Genomic DNA, 9,090 nt, shown 5'->3' on the forward strand with positions numbered 1-9,090 from the left:
CCTGGGAACAGACTTGCATCTTATGGATGTTTAATCATGCTTGTTCTCTGATTTGTGTTGTTTGGCAAAATGATCAAGTATTATGTCCTGCGTTAGTTCTAGCAGTACATAAGAGAAATTACCTCTCCTATAATAGATAATTACACATATGAATATATATATTAAAAAATTCCTTCTTGCACTGGGAATCTCCTTCTACCAGGAAAGATTTCTAGTAATAAGAACACATGCATTGGAAAAAAAAAAAAAAAAAAATTAAATTCAGACATGCTGGTGTCATTCAGTGGTTTTGTTACACTGCTTTGTCGTGAAAGTCAACTACTCAGTGAGTCTATTTGAGAGCAAGAGGATTACTATATAATATATGAAAATTAGCTGCATTTATGAGTTTGTGTTTTCCTGTTTCTTGTTCTCCAGTGTTTTTTAAAAGTTTCCACCTAACATTGAAATTATGAGATCATTTTTCTCTTGCCTATAAAAACATTTACTCTGTGTATTAAAAAATTAATATGGTAATATGAAAAGTAAGGACAGAAAAAATACAATTTATGTCACTTTGTTTAGACTCGAAATACAGAACAATTAAAAATGTATCCAAACATAATCCTTATAAAATGTTTCTATATAGTTTTTTTAAAAAATTAAACATCTTAAAAATTTAAATGTCACATTGTAGAGTTATGACCCCAGACATTGTCCTCATCACCAAAGCATAAGCTGAGTGGAATAGCACAAGCCACTTTCACTGTTCTAGTTAATACTGTGTCAAAATCAAATGTAAATCATAAAAATGACGTAATGTTACATTTTTATCATTTAATTAAAATATTACTATTAACTGTCTTCACAGTTCTTCAACAGTAAGAACTGGAAACTTCTCGTTATAACATGCTGAACCCATACCCAGGTGCACAGTTGCCTTCTGTAGGATGGAATTGTGACTACTAAAGTATTTGGAGATTTCTTGCTATCTAGTGTCTAATACAAAGAGTGGACACCTGAAAGGGTTTTTTTAATTATTATTTTATTTTTCTTATGACAACTAGCATAAAAGTCCCTCTTACATGATACTTTAGATAACTTTAGTATCACTGCACTAACCTTACGTTCTCATTTTTGAAAGAAACCCTATACCTTGGGTCCACATTATGCCTTGAACAACATTCAAACCTGCATATCCTAGTATGAAATTAGCTGGGTAATTACGTGTAGTTAATTGTTTACATGTCAGGATCTGACTGTTGTTTGTGAGGTAGTTTACGTACTGATAATCGTAAACTTTTCAGCCATACGCAGAGTTAGAGAAAGGTTGTGCAACTCAGTTTTTAAAACGACAACATTTTTCTTTGATCATCTAGCTGTAAGCAGTCAGACAGAGGTTACAAATTAAATAACACACTGTAGTTTTAATGGTGTGCATGAAATTCCACGTAACTATCTGCTGCAGTCACACTGTTGTAGTATTTTTGTAGTGCCTTTTCAAAGTCTTGACAAAAGAAAAACGAAAATCTCCTTTGTATGGATCTCATATACAAAGTAATAAAACTAAACAAAATTGCTCTGACCAGTGAGAAAATGAAATGTTTACATGATGACTTTAAAATGTTAATCCTGTATTGAGCATATATATGTACTATAAGAAAAACAGGTAATCTGTGAAGGGTTTTTTCCTTGAATGAGCTTGCCTTCTGATGATGTTTTCCAGGGCTTCATATTTTTTCCTTTTTTTTTTTCCCCGTTGTTATTTCCAATTGTCCCCATCTTAAGTAGAATGAAGAGAGCTGCATTTGCCAGAGCCAGCTGACATCCCAAAGGAGATGTTTTGCAAAGGTCTGTTTAAAAGTCCGTGGCTTGAGTGTTTGACCCCATAACTCTTCCTGGTTTTGTTGACTTGGGGACCAAAGAGCCCAAGCCCTGAATCCAAATTTGTATTCTGCATGGTACCCTCCTTTTGCGTTGTCATAGCGTCGTTAGAAACACCAGCCATTGCTGTGTGGCAGTATATTTGTGACTTGGTACCGGTCCCTAAGTGGTAGATCCCTGTCGAAGAGGGAAGAGGCATTCTAAAATGCTCTTTAAAGCATTTGAATCTTTTCATGAAAACAGAAAGCCTGTGATTTGTTTTAATAGAGCATCTATCCATGTAAGTTGTCTTTTATACATAATTAAATATTTATACAGAATTTACAAGTCCTGGTTCTTATTTTAACTGCTATTTGTAATTGTGTTTTTCTTTGGCATCCTAAAGTTTTTAACTTGTTGGTTAGGACTGGAAGATTCACTGTTATGTGGGAAAATACAAGTTCAGCTAGAAAAGATGGGGATTCATACAAGAATTTAAGGTGTATAATGACCTGGCTGAAAGAGAGATAATATTATGAGTACTGTCATTCTGGAGGAAAGTTACTGGCAAAGTTACCCAAGAAATATCCTAGGACTGATTCTAATGTGATGTTTTGATTAATGATAATTGCTTAATACATAGAAGAGTCTTAATAATATAAAGGGTGGAGGCATAAAGTATAAAAAATCTCCAAACAAAACCCAGAATGTGATAGAGATGGGATGGAATTTAACTGCAAAAGACCTGTATATAGGGAATAAAAAGAATTTATTTGAGGAGCTCAGCAGCTGAAAATGAAATGAACAGAGAAAGACCTAGGTAATCACAGACGACTAGAAATTGCAAGTGTGTTGGAATAATGAAAAATACAGCCTAGAATGTATGAGACAAAGTATCTCCAATAGAAATTGAGGAAGAATAGCTGAGACTGGATCTTATGTGCTGTGTATAGTGTGATTATGTGTTCAAGAGAGGTGGAATTTGATTTGAACAGTTAAGGTGACTACTAAGCTTATCAGGTTAATAAAGTCTCTGTGAGTGGAGAAAAGGTTATACTACAATACTTTTTGCTCAGCCTGCCTGTGGTTTAGACAGACCACAAGCTTGCAGATCAAGCCGTGGCACATCTGGAAGCTATGTAACCATAGGCTTAGGGGAACTTGTCTCTTCGTACACAAAACTGTGCTGACATGATTACGCTCCTTCCAGTTGGATTAGATAGCAGGTAGTGGGAACGTGGATGTCTGCAAGAGACTAAATGTATCCTCAAAAACATTTATGTAGTTAGTCTAGAAAAGTGAATATTGAGAGAGGAGAGAAATGTTCTCTTCCAATACCTTCAAGGTAAGGTGTTTACTCCTTAAGGTAAAGGGCAATGCCTGCCCAAAACGGGTATTGCCAGCTGGCAATAAATAAACTAGTGTAGAAAGTTTTGAGCCATCAGGAGAATGAGAGTTTAGAATAAATTTACTACAATAAATGGTGAAGATAAAAAAAAAAAATAATCCCCAACCAGCCATGAAACCTTGGAGCACGGAGAAAATTCCATGAAGTGATTGTTTAACTAGAAATACTGTATTTGATCAATCTGTTCTCTGTTTTTTCTCACTCTGTTGTAGGTACGTAGGCATGGAAGGAACCTATGAGGTCAATGGTGAAGTAGTCACAACTTCAGCAAAATTATGTGCCAGTGGTGAATGAAACTTATGAGCTCCTTAAATGCCCCCGCATTGATGTGGTTGTGAAGATGGAGAGTAGCATGCCTGGCAGCTGTGAACACGAGAGAAGTAGGCACCGGGGTCATGTTTGGAGCTAGAAACAGAAGAGTTGTGATGTCATGAACAGGACTGGGGCAGGGGAGAGTAGGAGGGCCTCAAAGAGTGAAGGCTTTGGGGCTATACCAAATAGAAGCATACATGAGATGAAAGTCAAGGGACTGGAGACGTGAGCTGTGGACTGCATGTAGGATGGGGGAGGACTAGAGAAATGGGATGAGGCAAGAACAGCCTGGGCACCTGATGTGCGTGCTGTTTGCACCATATACCAAAAAAGAAGAAAAATCCACTACTGGTTTTGATCATTGGGTTTTTTCCTTCTTATGTTACATTGTCACACAACGTAACTTTTAAAAAATGCTATCGTATAATTACTAAAGATTTACATCTTTAGTAATGCCAAATGGTCCCTGTGCGTGCCCAGAGAAAGAATCTGAAGCGATATTGAGGGTGATGAGGCACTGGAACAGGTTGCCCAGAGATGTTGTAGATGCCCCATCCCTGGAAGTGTTCAAGGGCAGGTTGGATGAGGCCTTGAGCAACCTGATCTAGGGGAGGGTGTCTCTGCCCATGGCAGGGGGGTTGGAACTAGATGACCTTTGAGGTCTCTTCCAACCTAAACCCTTCTATGATTCTACGTAACAAATCACTAATTCTCGGTGTTCCAGAACAACTTTAGTTTGCACAGGCAGGCTTCCATGGAGACAAATGCATTGAAGGGTTTTTCACCTCCTGAAGTGTCGATACAGGATTTACAGGGCCATGTGAAAAGCAGTTGCTAAGATGATTTAAATGCTGCCAAGTTATAATCAGAGAGCCGTACAGCTCCTTAGGCCGGATGTAAATACATATGCCCGTGCCATCGCCATCAAAGACAAGTCTAACTGATGTTACACACCGGACCCTTCTGATTTTTGCAAGGTGATGATTTATGTCATGGACTGTATATATTGAAGCAAGATAAACTATCGTTCACTGGGACGTGTGTTGGAAAATATTAGGAAATACGTCCAAAGCTGTTGGATATTTCTTATTTACATGTAGGTTCTCATCTAAATTTTACACCAGCAGTAGTAAATTATAAAGTTAGATGGAAAGGTGTGAGTAATAAGTATTGTAATACTTGATCATTTAAAAAATATATATTTTTATACCTCTCTATATATGTATACACACATGCACAAAAAAATTATCCTCAGTGATTAATACACACATATATCTTTTTCCGTTTCAAAGAAAATAAGTAAATGTATACCCAGAGCTTGGAAATATGATTTATTCATGCTCGTGCTGAATTTTAAAAAGCGCAAACAAACAAACAAAAACCAAGACATGTAGATGTTATGTGGGTATTTAAAAAATAATTTCTTCTGAGAGTTTTGCCTATGATTTCCAAAGTAATTTTCTCCAAGGAAACCACTGAAAATACTACACTGTGGTTTTGGTACCACTAGGTGGTGCTGCCTTTATAGAATTCCTGAGTAAAGTCCGTGATTATGTATTCAGGAAAAAAAGATACGTGCACATATGTATGTATAGGTAAAAGCATATATACTACCTATCGCTTCTTAAAGCTAGAGGATTTTTGTTACACTTGTTTGACAAGGACTCTTAGCTCTTGTACGGGTGAATGTGCTCAATTTGTGTTCACCTTTCGCAGGTGCTTTCTTAAAACGGGAATTTGCATGTAATACGTAGTAGAGTATGTCCAAAGTTTCAGGCTGGCCTCGTTAGAGGAAATCCAGCCTTTGCAGCCCCGTATGCCTTCCGCTGAGATTTATCTTTAACGGTTTGTTAATCATTGGGCCTCGACAGTCTACCTGTTATCATGCAAAATTCAAAATAAAGACAGTTCCGACTCTGAAGGGATCACGGTCTAGATGAGATAAGAGTAAAGCAGACAGGAAATAATCGAGGGGGGTATTGTGGGGGTTTCAGGCACCATTGTAAATTTCAGTCCTGCGTTGGAGTAAACAGCAGATGTTTTCACGCCATTTAAAGAGTATTTTACCCATCCTGGCAATGTTCGAAGCATGCTGTTTGCTGCCAAGTGTTTATCTAGTTGGGAAACAGTTAATTGAAGTGCAAACTCACTGAGGCAGCCCGCTTTACTCAGATAAACGGCAGGCTACAGTCTGGGATTTTGGAAGGAAATGGCGAAACAACTGCAAGAGACTGTTTGCCGCGGTTAAGTTAAAGAATAAGATCCGCGTTCACCGTTTCATTGTTTTAAATCAGTCAAATGTAGAACTGGCGTTTAAACCAGAAGCTGAAAGGTGCGAGCAGGTTGTTCGGATTGAATTGTTTCTATATTTTTGAGAGGGAAAAAACAGAAAAAATTGGAAGTACGAATGAAACATTTTTCTTAAAGGCAAAAAGTTGTGCGCTTTCCCCTCTGCAGGACATGAGCTATGAAACTACCCAACTTTGTTCAAGTTAACCATCATTTTTTCAGAAAGCAAGTTGCTCAGGCAATTTCAAGAAACCAGTAAGCAATAGGAGCTCTTTAGGTTACATTTAATGCAGGTTAAATTTCTTTGTCTGCAAACTGCAGATCAGGATTGGCGTTCAGGTTGCCGCTTGCCAGCTGAACTGCAGAAAGTTTGTGGGTGCTCTTAGTCCCTGACAAATACAAAATAATGCAAGTAACCTGCAATAAAGAATACTTAAGCAAAGTCGTATCGTCATGAGCCAGGAGTATGCACATAGGCAATTACCAAACCGGCCTGATATGCATTATCTTAATCATTTGTCTGAATATTTCATATTTTCCATATGTCATGAAGCATTTATGGGAGACTTGTACAGTTTAAAGTGCATGCTGGGACACAAACAGGGAAAGGTACAATACTTTGAGAGAAAGTGTTTCATACAATATATACATTAAAAAAAAACCTCAAACCATATAAAAGCAAGTAACTGTTACAAGTGGCCTGAAAAATAGCATCACCTGATGTCTTCTCAATAGCACATGTTGGTGTTCTTAAAATTACATAGAATACCAACATACAAAGGCCATTTTTTGGAAGTGTTTTATGGGAAACATCAAAGAACTGTAGACGAGAACGTGACTAACATGCTGAAAGAACTATGATGGAGAAAAGTGTAATACATCAGCGTTGACACATCCACAATTACAGCAATCTAGTCTCAAAAAAGAAATCCGTTTATTTAGGATAAAAGAAATTGTTACCTGGAAAATCTAGGATGTACAATTAAGTAAAACATCTATAATGCACATTAAAGATGCTTATTTATGGAAGAAATCTTTGACCTAGGTCTAGGGGAAACTGATAAGAAGGGATGCTTAAGAACTTTCCTCAAATAAATTCTTAGGTAATATCGTAAGATTTCAGCCGTGTTTACATTAGCAGCTAGGTTCTTTTCGGTGATTGGTTGTCAGCTGTTTGTTTTTCTAACTGGATTAGTGCTTACCTTGGTTTACAATTGCAGGTGTAGACAAAGAGAAGATTAAGAAACATTCAGACAACTCTCTTACTCTCAGTAGCTCAGCTTGTGAAGGTCTTTGTCTTCTTTATGCAGATAGGGATAGCCACTTGAATTTGCATGAAGATTCCCAAATACTACAGATAGTCTCATCCCAGATAGAAAAGGAAGCATTAACTCTAGATGATTAGAGAATCAAAAAGGTATGTGGGGAATTAGTTTCAGGCCTCTGGAAGGGCTTGATTAAAAATCTCCATCTAATATACCACTGAAAAGGCAATCAATATTTCACTATCACGTTTATAAATGCTTATTTTATCTTATTGCCACAAATTCATAGATAATAAATGCGTAGTAATCGTGATAACTCTATCAAACACCAGTTATTTTCAGATGAAGTTGTATGAAACAGCATACAATTCTTTTCACACAGAACATAAGCACTGAATTCATCTAAGAAATTATAATTTACTGATTGCTGGCCAGCTTAGTTTAGCAATATAAATAGGTATCAGTTCCAGGAAGTGTGGGCAGCCATTTGACTCACTTCTGTCTTACCGTGTGTTTTAAAGGTGGTTACAAAACATCCCAGCTGCTGCAGATTTCTGAGACACTAATCTCAGCTGGCAAGGCTTTCTGTTTGACATCATGACACAGTTGATCGATTGATCACCTTCTCACCAGCTAAGGCTGTGTGCGGGGAAGGGCTATGTTTATCCATTTGTTGGCTATATGAGATTAAGTTGATGCAGGAAGGATCTAATTCAGCCATGCTACTCTACCAAATCAAATGTCTGTAATGTTTGTGTGTTTGCAAGTCCGTAGATTTTAGGTCAACAGTGAACAGTTTCAGTATGGGGAGTTCCACTTTCTGCATCTTCTGATCTTGACTGATAAGGCATTATTGGCCAATTTTACAGGAGAAATTAATGTTTTAATTTTTCATGACACTGGACCACATTGGAATACAAGAGTAGTACTTGTAATTACTGCAATAAAGTTAATGTATAATTTCATATTTTGTACATTTATAACTATTTTTTTATGTTGGCTTTCCATCACTTAACACTATGAGAGACGGAGAGAGCAAATGAAATTTATGCAATTATTTGGCCAGAAAAGAATTATAAATAACACACTATTCTCATTCTACTGGCACAGAAAATAGTGGTCTATTAATGAATTTCTGCCATGAGAAGCAATAAAATATCAATTGTTCGATTCAGGTAAAATTAAAATGAATTAAATTACAGAAAAATGTATGGCGGATGGGGAATAATGTTATGCTTCTCAGAAAATGGGTTAGGTCAGGGTCCTAAGGCTTTTCCACTGTACTGGTTACTTCTCAGTAGAGAAAATCTTTCCTAGGCCTTTGCTTCACTTTTATGACTAGTATTTCAACTGCATAATGTTAGAAAAAAAGTTAGGAGAGAAGAGTTCATTATTTTTTGGAAGTCTTTAAGATAGTGCAACAAGTAGAAGCACCCTTCAATTCTTTATTGGTTATCAACATGTACTTGGCATCTAAGGTTTGGAAGTCTCATGTTGGACAATTTGACTGGAAGAGTGATGTTTAGCCACAGGACCAGGGAACAATGAGAATCCATTATTTATTTCTTAAGGATTTGTAAAGAAGAACTAAGGCAAGGAAACCTATCGTGTCATGGGTTAGTATTTTTATGGAGTACTTTTTAAGAGGGTGGCAAATCAAAAAGGGTAAGAACTGCTAGGTAGAAGATATTTTCCGTGGTTGGTTTCTGTGATTCTGACTGGTGTTTTCAGTGAATAGTGATTTTGTAACGAAGAGGCCAAAAGAAACAGATATCAAACACAACAATGATTCAGTTTCTTCTTTGTGATCAGCTGCACATTCATATGGGATGGAGAAGAACCTCTAATCGCAAGAGAATAGGGACTAGTACTTGTGTTCAAAGAACTGTCTCTACCCTTCCATATCAACGAGCAGGAGGAGCAGGAGCCCGTGAAATATTTTTTTAAAAAAGAGCATAGCCAATCTGATTAGCT

The sequence above is a fragment of the Tauraco erythrolophus genome, chromosome 8, assembly GCF_009769465.1.
Source record: "Tauraco erythrolophus isolate bTauEry1 chromosome 8, bTauEry1.pri, whole genome shotgun sequence".
Classification (NCBI taxonomy): Eukaryota; Metazoa; Chordata; class Aves; order Musophagiformes; family Musophagidae; genus Tauraco; species Tauraco erythrolophus.